This window comes from Ailuropoda melanoleuca, chromosome 11, assembly GCF_002007445.2.
Source record: "Ailuropoda melanoleuca isolate Jingjing chromosome 11, ASM200744v2, whole genome shotgun sequence".
NCBI lineage: Eukaryota > Metazoa > Chordata > Mammalia > Carnivora > Ursidae > Ailuropoda > Ailuropoda melanoleuca.
This window is the reverse complement of record NC_048228.1, coordinates 26,428,762-26,444,553: the sequence shown is the minus strand read 5'-3', so window position 1 is coordinate 26,444,553 and position 15,792 is coordinate 26,428,762. Positions and strand designations below refer to the sequence as shown.

The 15,792-nt window shown below is 38.5% G+C and overlaps 1 long non-coding RNA gene across 1 annotated transcript in view; it reads right to left on the bottom strand.

Annotated features, from left to right (window-relative positions):
* The window catches only part of LOC117804394, a 90,538-nt gene extending 75,166 nt beyond the window's left edge, over nucleotides 1-15,372 (bottom strand). The window contains exons 1-2 of the long non-coding RNA XR_004628768.1: nucleotides 15,238-15,372; nucleotides 14,441-14,607 (exon numbers count right to left, since the gene is read on the bottom strand). This is a non-coding gene — a long non-coding RNA (uncharacterized LOC117804394). The remainder of the gene's footprint in view (nucleotides 1-14,440; nucleotides 14,608-15,237) is intronic.
* Nucleotides 15,373-15,792: the final 420 nt, after the last annotated feature.

Sequence of the window (15,792 nt, the reverse complement as noted above, 5' to 3'; positions counted from 1 at the left end):
CTAACCAAAATTGTTCCTTTGCAATTTGGAGTTAATCATTTTCATCTTGTTGCCAAGCCCAGCCCAAGTCGTATATTGGATGTTCAAAAGTGACTTTATGCTACAATGATTTAAAGTGAAAAGAAAGACCTTTTAAGTGGCAATAATAAAATTGTCTAGTTTCACAAACTGAAACCTATTCTACCAATAAAATGCTGTTATGTTTTTGAGAATCTCCTATGAATTATTACTTGTAATTTAGGAAACCGATACCATTTAGCACTTGGTTATGTGAACTAGAAGTAATGATTTTTCTCCATCACAGATAATTAAAATTTAATATGAATTAGATTATATAATCATGTATCCCCTTTATCTAAAATTATTACAATTCAACAGTATAATTCAAATGCACAGTGTGAATAATATAAAAATATTCAAAATGCAATTTAAAGGATATATAAGATACAAACAAGGTATGTTTCCATATAACAGTTGTCAGATTTATTCAATAAAAACGGACTCTGGTTTTCAAGTTTGCCCACTTATAGCTAAATAAACCTTTTTATGTTCTTGCTCTTGGGTTTTGTTTTGCTTTGATTTGCTTGGCAAAAAAAATAAGAATAAGAATAAGAATAAAATAAAATAAAATAAAGTAAAACAGTGACTCCTGCATCTCAATTTACAAGTTTGAGAAAAGTGACTCACTTGACTCTAGTTACGTTTAATTACTTAACACCAGTACATATTAAGAAAAAACAACTTCAGTAAAAACTATCAACAAAAGAAACCTTATATTAAATGCAGTTTTGCACTTTGGAAAGTAGACTGGAGTTTCCTAAAACATTAAACATGTATTTACCGTACGACAAACAAATCTACTCCACAGTATCTACCCTTATTCCCCAAAATAGAAGTATATGGCCACACACAAAAAAGTAATGTGAAAGTTCATAGTAGTACTATTCACATTTAAAAAAATAATAGAGACACCTGAGATGTCCACCCAGAGTAAATGGCAAAGCCAACTGTGGTATATCCGTTCAATGGAATACTATTCGACCATGAAAATGGAATGAATCCCTGACAGTGCAGCCTGAAACCCCAGAAACAGCACATGGAGTGAGATGAGCTGCACACAAAGGACTATGTACGGTGGGAGTACAATTACGTGGAACTTCTAGAAACAGCAAAACTACAGAGACAGAGAGCAGACCAATGTTTGCCTGGTGCTGTGGTAAGAATGGGAATTTGCTGAAATGGCCATTAGAGAACTTTCTGGGGTGATGAAATGTAGCACAGCTAGATTGAGTTGCTGACTAAACAACTATAAATTTAATAAAACTCCAACAAAGTGTGCACATAAAATCAGTAGATTTTATGGTAAAGTACGTACACATAGAGCTTCTAAAACCCTAGGCTTGTTCTATTCTCCCTCTGCTAATACTTCTTATATTTCTCTGCTTTTTATTCATGATCAGAGTAGAACATTTTTCATTCTGTGATCTTCTACTGAAAGCTCCCCAAATATAGCAGCTCTTCATATCTCCCTCCTTCTGTCTGCCTGGCTTGTTCATTCACTCACTCATTCAATTATTCAACAAAACTATATTGAGCATCTACCAAGTATCAAACTCTGCTCTAGGTGCTGAAAATGCAAGATGAATAAGTCATCTCCTAATGCTCCTCTTTTCTTCTCATGATAAACTCTGTCTCCATTTTAGAGCCACTCTTACCCCATATTCCCTATTTATACTCACAATCTTATTTAGGTCAGCAATTTGCAAGTTGGTTCGTTGTTTTGCAGAAGTGCTACCTTGAAGTGTCAGACTTTTATATTTTAATGACTATATCTTTAAAACACTTAACCAGTTCAAAATTAAGTAATCTACCACAATATTTATTCAGTGGTTTCTTCAAAGAAAAAGAAAAAAAAAACACCCAAAAAGCAAACAAACACCAGGCAACAATTGGTTTGGGACAAAGAACCCCTACTTTACTTGGTAATACCAACTTTATTGCCCCCCTCATGGACAGCTAAAGCAGTTCTGGATTTGCGTAAAGCTGGCTCTCCACTCTGAAGAACAGACTTCCAAACTTGCTTTGGAGAGACCCCTAAATCTAAACCTGTCCTTTGGGCTGGGATCCACTTTCCAAACTAAGTGTGATGGACTTAACCAGTGTCCAGAAAATACGTATGACTTCACCGTATCTCCTAGATTCATCCATTCACTATTCCTTCAGAAATTCCTCTTCTGTTACTCTTGTGCGCCAAACATCAAGCCATAGACTAGCGTGCAAGATGAATAAGGCCCAAAGTTTGCCCTCAGAGTGCTTACAATATGAGAGATAGACAAGTAAAATGACAAACTAACAAGAGCAAAATAATGAAAACATATACGGAGAATAGAAACGATATATACAGGATTATATCCACATAGCTTTGTCTGTAGGTAAATGATGGTGAGCTGATTTTCAAAGTTAAGTAGGAGTTTGACAGACATAGAAAGAGTAGGATGGTAAGGCATCTGAGGAAGTGAACAATGTATGCAGAGTTCATGTTCAGAGAATTACGTGTAATACAGACAGAGTTGGAATGCGTGGTTTAACTGTAGAGGTAGCTTGACAAAACCAAACATTTATTTCCTCAAGAGTCGAATAATGAGAACTACTATTCAAGAAATTATACTTTTTCTGATAAAGGGAGTCCACTGAAGGCTTTTAAGTAGGCAAGTAAAATGAAATTGACCAATTTTATGGCGGTATATGGTATAGAGATGACTGGTTTGAATGGGATGATTTCTCAATCTCCCCGGTTTTTCCAGAACTGATCATGACTTAGTGGTCAAGAAGTAGTTCTGGTATATCTTACACTTGGAAACTAAGTGTCCGTCAGACTTTTATTATGCAACGCCCAGAAAGCTCTGATCACACACTGGTATGCTAGCTCTGAGTGTACATTAGCGATTCAGGTCTATTTCATCTCTGCATCGTCTGGGCTCCCTCCCCCGTTTCTGATTTCATTCTTGCTTCACCAGGACATGACCGTCTTCAGTCTTCTACATATGGAGAAAGCACGCGGTAACCAACACCGATACATAAACAACCCACAGGATTATACAGTGCCATCAGTGAAAGCAGTTCTCTCCCCAGTGCTTAATCAGTGTTTTTTGTTTTTGTTTTTTTAACACTCTGGGCCTTTACATAAAAGGTGGGTATTAATTTAAACGCTAAGGCTTTTACAATGTAAATATCTATCTTTTAAAATTTCATTTGTGCAGAGACTATGTACTCTGTTTCCTCTGCACCAATTCTAGTATTCTGAAGAATCAGGAAGAAATCATGGACAAAAGAGTATGTACTCCAAAAAATAAGCACATGAGAAGTCCCTGGTGCATGCCACACCATTCCTCCCATGCAAACATCAGTCATTACCCCATCCAGTTTTAATGCTTGCCTTTCCCCTGTTACTCAATGACAGAAGTGGAGATTATGTTGATTCGAGAAATATTATAGCATCCAAAAATTATTAACCTAAAGTAACTTATAATAAATCTGTTACCTTCTTATTGGTCGAGGAGCTTTTTATCCTTTTCCTGAAACTGCTCCTATCTCAAGTTTTAGTGTTAGGTCTTTGTGGCGTGCAGTCTGGCTGTCGATTGGGCACACACTGTAAAACTATCATGTGCATACATGAATCATTTCACTTCACATGGTACACAGCCCTCTGATTCTATCCTCAAACCTGGTCAAAAGCATGGATGTCAAGTGGGAGAAGGATTCTCATTCAGGTCATTGATCTGAGTAAAAGTCTTATATAAATCAGTCTTGTAAGAAAAAAAAACTGTGAAATTCGGTGTCATCTGTGAAAATTGTCTGTTTGGTTTGAATTTGTATGGAAATATCTTAAATTCAGGTTCTAGAATGATGTTTTGTTTCCATCAGCTTTAAAGCACCTGAAGGTGTGGGCCCTGGGAAAAATTTCCATTAACAGAAAGACTTCAGTATTTGTTGCTGTGACCAAACAGTTCATTTAAAAACAGTTCTGACATGTTATGTTCAAAAGATGTCTAAATGTAAGAAGTAAAAGAACTCAGGTTTAAAACTAAGAGTGGGAGGAGTGAAGCCAGACTTCTTAAAAGCACATAGAAAATATAGTATCAGAGATAGATTTTCTAAGCAACACTAATTAGTAGTCATTAACAAGGAAAGAAGGAAGTGAAAGAAGTGATGTTTAAAAAGATAAATATTAGGAAATTTTCTCTTCATCAGCAATAGCATTGTGAAGGCAACCATCTTTTAAATGAAGGTAAGTTATCATGGTCTCTTTGATAAGGGAAGAAAGAGCAGGAAAAGGGTACTTTGTCTATATATTTCTATTCTGAGATGGAAATGGGAAAGATAAGAATATAAGGTGATTTAGAAACACAGCTGGAATACAGAAGCCTTGAGATGAGTTGGCCTTTCACAAGTACTAACTAGATAGGGAGACCCAGGTAAGAGGTCAGTGGCTTTTCTCTAATAAGGAGCTAAAAAGAATAATGAGGTGATGCCTGAAGCAAAAGCTACAGAAGCCAGACTCTGCATGTCACAGAAATATTAGCATTTGAGAACAGAGTAAAGGATAGGTTCAATGTGATGTGAAGAAGGACAATAGATCAACATTTCAGGTTTGACTGAAACAGAAATTAAAAACAGATTAAAAACACACTTGTGTATAGGTATTGGTATTTATTTCAGTCATGCCTCTCAAATATAAGAAGATAACTCTTCAATGTAATTTGCAAAATAGAAATTATATTCCTTTCATTGAAATCAAAGTTAAAATATTAGTTAAAGGTGACATCGAAATACATATTTCATGTGTTGTATGTATATATACATATATATATGCATATATATCTATTTTAAAGGAACTCATTCTTGTAAGGAAGTGTGATTTTTTTTCTTTTATTTCAAGTACTCATACTAGGAAAAGAATAACTCATTCAGTCTGAGTTCCATAATCCACAGCCAATCTTGTATACTTACGATTGGTTACCTACATTACAGGAATTGTGCCTAGAAGGAACTGATCAGCCTGCATGGAAAACACCCAATTTTTGTAATGACATTGACAAAATTACTCTTGTTTTTGAAACTTGGATTTAGGTTTTAAGAGTTTTAACATTTGTACACAGGATTTTTTTTAAAAAGACCATATTATGATGAGGTGGTGGGAAGAGTTTCTGTTAACAAGAGGAAAAGTCATTCTAACAACTATTCTTAATGTTAGTTATCAAATTGGAAGTGACCTCCCACCATACAACACGGTCACATCACAGTCAGCAAGCCATAGTTCAGATCTTCCAAGCATCCTATCGTAAGTAGGTCTGTTCCGAGGGATTGCATTTCCTCCAGGCTGACTTAATCTGAAACTACTCCCCAAGGACTAAATTTGACCTAGAAACTTTTGCAACGTATGTGGTTAGTAAGTTAAGTCCACTGCTCAAGGTGAGCAGTACTTCCTGTGTATGATGGCTTTCAGCATACTACTTCTGGCTGAAAGAATTATGTCCAAGACTCCACAGCTTAGGCCTTGCCTCTTAGTACACTCTGCCCCATATGCATTAGGCTTTACTATGCTCCACAGTTCTCTCCTTCTTGAACCATGGGTAAAGCATGGCCACATACTGCATGTGCTGGCTACACACACAACCTGGAAAAGAAGGATCCAGAACATAAATTCCTCTTCATCCATCCCCATTGCAGATTGTACCAAAAAAAAAAGTTCTTTATGATTCTCCAGAGCCATCCCAAAGGACTTAGTAAATGTCTGTGTTTTTCTTTGAAGCTATGGCCACTTCAACAACACGTCATATTATATTTGCTTCTTTTTTGTCCCTTCCTCATTTCTCATTTCCCTTTATTCTTGCTGGCCTTGACTTATACTCTACAATAAAGCATTAGCATATAAATTTTCCCTCAGATTCATTCTGTTTTCTAAGGCTAAGAGAAAATGCCTGATAAATTTCATTATTTTGATTGAATGCCATCGTGAGCAGAAATTATTGGCCCATAATAATATCCAATCAAATGTCTTTAACCCATTTAGAATACTACAGAACAAGCGTATCGCTATTCTTTTGTGGAAACATAAAAAGAGAAGCACAAGCTAAATTTATCAGTGGGAAATTTGCAAATGGTGCAGATACACTGACTTTCCAGAGGAAAGGACAAGAAGACTTTGACATATCCCAATTTAGGAAAATAATCATTGCCTTTTAATTCTATATGTTTATGTAAGATGGGAGGAGAAGTCATTACATTGTGGTCCCAGAAGCATTAGGTCCCATAAGAGATTTTCCTGAAGATCTCCTTTAATACTTCTACACATGAATTCTGGGTAGATCAAAGTTTTCCAAACACAATTCTATAAAGCTTTCAGAATTCCCTGCCTTTGCACAGGCTGTTCATCCACCTGAATGCCTCCCACCCCCCCCCACCCCACACACATACAGTTTCTGCTTTGAATAACTGATGATTCAGATAAAGACCTTCTTTTTTGTAAGCTTTCCCAATTTTCCCCTCTTCTCATTACAGAATGAAGAGTTTCTGCCTCCACTTTCATAACCTCCAATTTATACCACTAGTCAAATGCCTTAGCTCACAGACAGCACCTATCTGACCACTCATTTCTTTTAACTCTGGTGAGGACTTCCTAAATTTTCATACTGTGTTGCTTTCATTTTATATCCCCAATATGTCTCATGACTCATGACTCCTGACTCTTGACATGATAAAGACTCAGTAAAAAGGAAAAAAGGGAAAAGGGTGAAGAAGGACCAAGAGGAGAAAAAGGGAAAGAACATAAGAATGTACAAGGGTCTCCTTCCATTTTTCCTTCCTTCCCAGACTTTGGGTTTGGAGAGTCCAAAGTTAAAATAATGCTACATAGCCTTGAAAGGTCTAGAAAACATCTCAGTACTTCAATGTTCTATACCACAAAATATTTTAAGTCAATTTCTGAGCTTCCTTTTTCCTGATTGAAACATGATTTCAATAGCACAATAAAAATCAATAAAGAAAAGCTTTGCTTTCCAGAAATGTTTTGAGGGAAATTGTCCTGAAATGCTTTAGTTAATAAAATTAACAAATATTTATACTTAAAGTCTGAAACTTGAGCTGGGGAAAAGGGACACTATGAATTAGAATGGATCACTGTATAACTAATAGCAAGCTTGTTCATCCTATAAAAGGGATAGAAACTGGTAAATTCAGTGCTTTTAACAGCATATTTTATTGAGCACTCACAGGCAAATCTCCTCTTGATCTTGACTGCCTGGGGAGTTGAACCCAGATATATGAAAATCCTTCCTAAGCACAATAGTTATGGCATTCCCATGCACTCAAATACCATGCGATAAGCAGTTATTTCCAGAATGGGCCTGCAGTACCCTGACACAGTCAAAAGTCTGAGGAGGCAATTGCTATTTTTGATTGTGTTAACCTGCGTATAATTATGTAATTACCTACTAAAATTTAGGCAGACGGTTGCATATCTAAATCATTAACTTTAACAATTGACAAGCTGCTTTGATTAGTATTTTCATAGTGTAAGATAACATACTTTTGTCAGCTTTCATATGATTAGTTATGATTGGGAATTTGTTTATGCAAAATGTTTTCACTCCCTGTTTGGAGACACAGAAAGGGAGAGTGAGGGCAGGGGCGTCGTGTGCCTCCCTCGTGGCTCAACTCAGGAAATTTCAGTGATGAGAAAATACAGAAGAGGTGCATATTATTACTCCCCAAATGACAAATAATTTTAGTGTCAGTTTAGAAGAGTATCTGGAGAGTCTGACTGGGAAGAATCGGGCTCTCCTCTGGCAAATCAGACTAACAAGGACATCAGCGTACATAGCGTCAACTCAGACTGTCATAGGCAACTCCCGACTTGGCCAGGCAGCCCCTCTAACAGCATTGATCAGAGCAGCTGCCCTTCTAAGGAAAATGCATGTCAATATATTTGTTATTTACTCTCTAGCAGAAACCCAGCAGCTGCGGCAATTTTTGAGAGAATTCTCTGACACATCTCATTTCCTATCAGTCGTAGGTGCTATTGACTGTACACACACATTCCTAATAGGCTACCGTCACTGAATTCAGCTAGCTATTGGAATAGAAAATCCTTTAATTTCTTGGCTATGATGGGGCTGTGCGATGCCAAATTTCTCTCTATGGAAGACAAAGTCCTCAGGACATGAAGCATTTCTTGTCTCCCCGGGCAAATTGGCTGGGCTCATTTGTTTGAAATAAACGATTACAAAAAGTGGCTTAGAGAGATTGTAAAGTAAAATTAAAAATAAAAAGCCTCCACTGGCTACTATGCATGTGTTGTCTTTTCCTTTTGAGGGAAAGTGTTTGGAAAGTGAAGGGTGGAGATGGAAGTAATCCAAACGGACCAACATAGGTGACACGTTCTAATTTGGAATGAGAAAAAAAAATGTGTGATTTACCATGAAGATCAGAAGGTGAGACCATCCTTCCAAAAGAATTTGCATAGCAAAATGGACCCTTAGCTCTCATTATGCTTTTCTTTCTCTCTGCAATTTTATGATGTTCTTGTCTAGTGAGAATGCCTAGAAAGGAGTGGTTTCATGTGATTGTCATTTACTGTCTGCCTACCTAAAAGAGAAATAACATTCCAAATTCGCTTTATTTTTCAAGAGGTGCAGAGAACGCTATACCATGTGAGAGTTTTCTCCTTATCAGATTAGTAATGTCAAACTTCACAATCATAAAGTATTGATCTCTCCAAATCAGACATCTCTGTCACCGTGTCTCACAACCATGAACATCTGCTCCATCTTTCACAATGAGACTCTTCCCCACAATCAGACACACTACTGTCTTTGAGATCGCAAGCTTAATTATACTGTTTTTAAACCTTCATGATTGAGCACACATGCAGCAATACCACTCCCTCGCTGTCTTTAATCTTGTCTTTCCATGTCTCTAAATATAATTTAAATGTAAAATTTTTAAAAAATTCAAGTCATCCAGCCTTGTAATTTTTCTTCTACTCTGTACTAATTCTATCTTTCTTGACCATGAGTAATAGTTCTTGCTAACTTAAGAAATATACACCTTTCTGAAAATTCAGACACTGAACCCTATTCTACCTCTCTTTTTTTGGTAACATTATAAGTTACCTACTCCGGTGTGCAGCAAAGGGTGGCATGAAATGCTCTGGCATATTCTTTTGCTTTCTAAATAAAATGGTCATCCGTAACTTTTATTATTAATGACTTTTGTCTATCCTTTCCATAGCCAACATAGATGGTTTATAGTAAATTTGGGGGCAGCAATAAGCATTTCCTCTGTCAGAGGATGCCTTCCCTGTAAAGCAAAATACTACAAATGAAAAGGAGTCAGAATTCACCCGAGTATTGTAGGCAAATGTTTTGAGGAGTCCTTCTGCGTGGGCACGTCATATTCTATGAGGCCATCCGGCAGCCTGAAGAATGAAAATATTTGTCTTTTTTTCCTTAAACTACAGCATATTTGAATCCAATCCCTTTGTTGAAACTGAGGTATGAGATGGTGTTCAGGGAGGGGGTCAGGAATGGGGTATGAAGGGCATCTGGAATGGGGAGAAATTTGAGGATATGAGAAATGGTGTGAGGCTCAGGAAAGAAGGGAGGAATGGGATACACTACAGAATAGTACAAAATAAGGCATGCCTTTGTACATATTGGTAAAAATAGGTTGTATTTATATTTTTACATTGTTGTTTGAGACTGTGTCAGAAACAAAAAAACAAAAAAAGCAAAACAAAGGGATTTAACAATACCCTTAACCACTGCCCATCAGATACAAGTAGCCTTTCACCCAGTTGCAACAACCAAAATAAGTCTCCAGGCACAGCTTAATGTCCCCTGTCTGGAAGAAATCTTCCCCCATTTGAGAACCATCATTTAAAACAATTTTAAAATGTCTCCCTTTATTCCTGATTTCACAAACATCCCTGACATTACCTGATATATGATTTCCAGGGCAAAGGCAATGAGTTTAAGCACTCCATACTCATGACCCATGGCCCGTGAGTAATGGTTGAGTAGTGTTTAGTTAGCCACACGATCAGAAAAGGATGTGGATGACCCATCCCATCACAGAGTTATAAAGATCTAGTCACAGCTCTGTTCTCCACAATGGAACCTAGAAAGCAAGCAAGCCGAACAGACCAGGTATCCCCACATCATACCTTTGGAACACTCTTGTTACAGGCCCACGATTTTCTGCCTACAGAACATGTCTTTTCACATTTAACACTCCATTGACAAAATTCTCAAGAATGGTTGACGTTGGAACCTGGAAGGGGAAAGCCAGTCTTTTGAGACACTCTCTTAAAGCCTACCAGTTTCCCTCACAGAACAACAAAGTAGCCTTGAAAATAGTATTATTTCCATTTTAGAAAATTCAAAGGTCCATGATGAGTTTCTCCTTATTTTGAAATCCCCATCATGAACCCATTCATATTTCTATAAATTTTAATAATATGGCCTTTGTTTAAAGGGTCCAGACAGAATTGTATAGAGAGAGCAAAACCTCTCTAATAGAATTTTATAGATAGTAGACTTGTTTTTAAATTTGAAAGGTATATTACCATTTAGTTATAGAAACAATTATTATATATTTTACATAATTTTACATTTCTAAGGATATTCAGGCCTTTCTTTTTCTGATCTCATAAACTTTTCTAAATTTCTTAGGAAATGAAAGATTCTAAAAATCATAAAAGTTCCTGTTATTTCCTAAACAGCATGCAGAGCTGTTGCATAATCTTAGAAAAAGATAGACAGGACAGACCTTACAAATATATTTTAAAGCTCTGAAATGTAGACAAGAATATGTAAATTGAAAGTAAATTTATTTTAGTGAACTGGCAAGAAGGGAAAAAATATAGGGCCATATGTTACCATCAGTTTTGCTATGCATATCTGGGGGGAAAGAAGTTTCTTAAGCCAGGCATTTTCAGTCCATAAAATGCCTTCCCATAGGTAACTACATGCTGGCAAAAGCAGCAGGCAAGTGTTGAAAGTTAGAAATGAGGACAGTGCTTTTATTGGTGGCTGAGCAGAACAGGGAACTTGGTCTAAGACGAATGGAGAGGAGGGGATGGTAATTTGACTTAAGTGAAAATGTTATCAGTGAGTAAGGAAACTCTCAGCTGGAAGCAGCTCTTTGTTTCACCTTCTTTCCTCTTGTTGGTCTCCCTACTCACAGAAGAGCAATTTTGAAAATAACCTACAACGTAAAGAATGTGTACTTCAGCTCACCTATCTGTTCTAGGCACTAAGTGCTTTCTTCCTTCATGGTTTGCTTCAGTAAAAGTATCACAGGAGGTCAGTTTGAGTTCCAGCCGTGGGCACAATAAATTATGTGGATTTTAATATATTTGTATTAAATGTGGTGCATGAAAGCAAGGCTTTATCTGTTCTGACTGTGATCTATAGTGTTGTAACAACCTCTGACCTAAAACAAGTGACCAATAATTTTTAAATGAATAAATGAATATCACAAACAATAATTATTTTGCACATGCCACCAAGAGCTCATATGTTTTAAATTAACAATTCTTTGTGTGTGTGTGTGTGTGTGTGTGTGAGAGAGGGAGAGAGATGTTAGGACTTTGCACATTTCCACAAAAGACTAAAGATTGCACTATAATGACATGATTTTGTATGTGTGTGCTCCTTCAGCATTTATAAAGCATTTCCCCATGGCTTGTAATAAATGAATTCAGAAGACAGAATTCCACCTATTTCAGAAGACAGAATTCCATTTTCTGAGACCATAGGCAGACGAGTGACTGAATCTCTAAACTTCTATTTCTTAATCTATGAAGTGACAATAACACAGCTCTCACAGGGTCCCTATGAGGATTAAATGGGCTGATGTGCACGAAATTGCTTGGCAGAATGTGAAGTACTGGGTAAATATAAGCAGCATTACTGAAGTTATTCTCAGAGAACAAAGAACACAGGTGAGAGTAAAGATCATTTGCATATTAGCAATGCTATGACCTCCTGGAATCCAAGAGGCTGAAAGTTTCAAGGCACCAAATGCAGCTAACCACGAGTCCTCGGTTCTAGGCCTCTCTGCAGCCCCGCTTTGCTGTGTGACTTGCCAGAATTCTTGAGCCTTTTTCTACCTTAGTACCATCATCTGTGTAATGGTGCCCTCATAAAGTTGCCTGAAGTTCCTTTCTGCTCTAATGTTTTATGGCTCCATGGCAGAAACACATTAAGGAGGCACCTGGAGCAGATCCAACATGTTAGACTGGACTGGAGGAAAGTGTTAGAAAAAAGAAGGGCGCATTCTTTTCTTCTTCTGCCCAACTTCTAGCCTCTCAGCCCAGCTCTCCTGCAGTCTTCACTACAACAACTGGTTTCCCTCAGTTGTAATCTCACCACACACTATGGACGCTTCAGGAGACCCAGCCGGTACTCACACATGTGCAGGCTGCAACTGCAAGGAAGTTAAAGCCCAATAAGGAAAACTTTCATCATCACTGGAGGACAAGGTCTAACGGACAAAACTCCCCTCTTTTATCCTTCAAGTAGACATTTTTGAGGTGATCCTATGGGACTCCAAGAGTCCTAGGAGGATGAAATCTCATTTTCCCTTATTGGTGATCAACTTACAATGGGATCTTTATTGGCTTTCCCTCTTCCCTGTTCCATGCTTCCTAATCTACCACTCCTTGGGATCACTTCCCAGAACATACTGCTTAAAAACCAGCCCGTCTCAAACTACGCTTTATTGGTGAATCAAAGACTAAGAAACAAGTAGCCTTGGAAAGCAGGCCCTCGGTATGGGACTTGGAATTGGATCATTGAATAAGTGCACTGAGATAAAGACCCCTCGTTGTAGTAGCCAGAGGTCCTGATAAGTCCCAGCATGCTGTACACCACAGTTAGCACCAGAGTTGATTTGGGAAGCTATATAAGTCACAAGGATCCCAAGAAAGCATTTAGAGAGGGTCTTGTCTCCTGCAATCTACAAGGCAGACTTTAATAAAATGTAAGCCTTGGATTTAATTGTAAGGATAGAATTACAAAAGAGACTGAATGCATTGGTTAAATAACTTTTATATTCTAACATCAAAGACTGGATAGGAAAATCAATGGCATTCCAAGGCCTGAGATGGAGACATTTTATACCAAGTGGTTAGACTGTAAAGCTTCATGAGAGAAAACCTATTGACACAAAGCACTCATGTTTCAGGATTTAACATTCTAGTGAAGAAACCTAGAACTGCTGCTAGGATGGCATGTTGAAGCTTGGTCTATAATAAATAATGTAGAGATGTGGGAACTGCCTTAGCCAAGGTTTGAGGAATGAGTCATAACCTCAGAAAAAAGAAATATTAGGATAATTTTTTTAATGTGATACCAAAGAATTTATGCTGATGAGCCTGCCACATCAATAAAATTCTAGGGGTCAAGAGGTCTGGAGCAAGCCAAGACATCCCCAAACTCTAAGCTAACCCTGGAAGATAAAAGAGAAGATGTCAGAGCTTGTACCCTCACTACTAAGATAGAAGCATAGCAGGTAGTAGGCCTATTTAGATTTTAGAGACACTGTAGGCTGCACTGGGGACTACTTCTCAAACCCATTTATCTGATGACACAGAACGTTGCCAGTTTTGAGTGGGTTTCAGAGCAAGAGATGGCATTACAGCAGTTCCTAACTCCAGTGCAAGCTTCCTTGACCAATGGGCCATAGGACACAACGGATTCAATGGATCTGGAAATGTCTGTGGTGGCTTCTAATGCTGAGGGTAATGTCTGGCAAATTCCAGTAGGAGAGTCTTAATGTAAAGAATTATTTTCTATTTCCAAAAGCAGTTCCTGACTCACTACTAAGCCTTAGTAGAGAAAGAATACCCTGACCATGGGACACAACGTATATGCCACCAAAGCTGAATATTACCCCAGCCACTGAGCTATGAGTTTGGGTAAACGAGGCAGTGATCCCTCATACGATGGATCATAGCAAGCACATCCAGAGAGTACAAGGAAATTCTATGAACATGTGGTCCCAAATCTCATCTCTCCTACCTTTGTTGCACCAATGTTTTCCCTCAAATAATACCAAAGACCTCATGGGGGTGTTGCCAATGGTATAATTCAAATGGCAGAGGAGAAAAATATGTGGACTCAGTTCACCAATGGATTCGTTTGGTATGTTGCTCGTAGTCAAATAAGGACCACCCATGCTCTACAGCCCCACTTGAGGCAGCCCTGAGACAGAGGTGAAGGAAAGTCCCCAAAGCTCTCTTCTGCTCTGACGCTCCATGACAGAGCAGTTTCGCTGGGGTACTTGTAGCAGCATCCAGAATGGGGGGCTCTATTGAAGAAGCATTTGAAAAGAAGGTACACTGGACTTCTCTTGTGCTCCTTCCTTGGCTCACCTTGTACATTAGCCTCTACTGCAGTAAGCAGAAACAAAGGATGAATCCCGGCAGGACTTTGTCTCAGCTACTCCAGATTATCACTGGTTTTATGCTCTGGGGCTTCAATGACTCCACAGTGGTGTGGGACACTTTCGGGAACTGCCAGCCACTCAGAAGTGTGCAGCCTGGAGATGAAAGGGAGATAACGTCCCATTAACAAGCCCTTTGTTAACTTCTTAAGAACCTTAAAAAAGAGGGGTGCCTGGGTGGCACGGTGGTTAAGCGTCTGCCTTCGGCTCAGGGCATGATCCTGGCGTTCTGGGATCGAGCCCCACATCAGGCTCCTCTGCTGTGAGCCTGCTTCTTCCTCTCCCACTCCCCCTGCTTGTGTTCCCTCTCTCGCTGGCTGTCTCTATCTCTGTCAGATGAATAAATGGAATCTTTAAACAAACAAAAAAAAAAGAACCTTAAAAAAGAGAAGACAACCCCAGATTAGCCAATTATCAACTCAAGTCATGCTGTGCAGGTCAGAAGGCTTTCAAGGTAGTGTTTACCCACTAGGTATTAACGCAAGCACAGCTTGCAAGTACAGAAATGTTACCACCCCAGGAAATCACTTCCCAAAACAAACTACCACCAACCAAGCTCTTGTTGCAGATTCTTTTCCTGCTGGGAAAGCTAGGTTAGAAGAGAGGTAAGAATAGGAACTGTTAATTCCTTAACTGGAGACCTGGCTCTGATATACACACTCAGGAATGTGCAGATGTAACACAGAAATTATATTAAACCCAAAGGTCATCCGCTCTTGCTGATACCTTGCGCTTCAGCCAAGAGGGTTTGCTTTGTCTGCTCTGCGGTGATGAAGGAAAGGGAAGATTCCTCAGGGATTTCTTGAAGTTTTCTCTGTTGATTCAGGAATCCCCATCTCTTCATACCACCTTGGTATTTCCTATATTGGGTTTGAAGAGAGAGCCAACAGCTGGGGACAGGTAGCCATCTTAGAACATAATTTTCAAATCAAAAATTGAATTCAACCATGTACTACCTATATGAACTTAAGAAAGCCATCTTACCATGCTCATCTGGAAAATAAAGGGCTGTTTTAAAGTTTACATGATATATCTGGAGTTGTGTCTGATACAAAGCCGTACTCCATAAATACTAGCTGTTGTTATTTACATGAATTCAAGTTATATAGCACATGTATCCACTTGCTCTACAACGGACAAAAGGTACTTCCCGGTAACCCGGCACTGCCAGGATCTACTACAAAACGCAGTACCTCTCCCTTGTAGCCCTGCCATTAACACCACGAGTGGAAACCCATGCAGAGCAGGGGAGCCCCAGAATGGTAGAAGAATTATATCAGA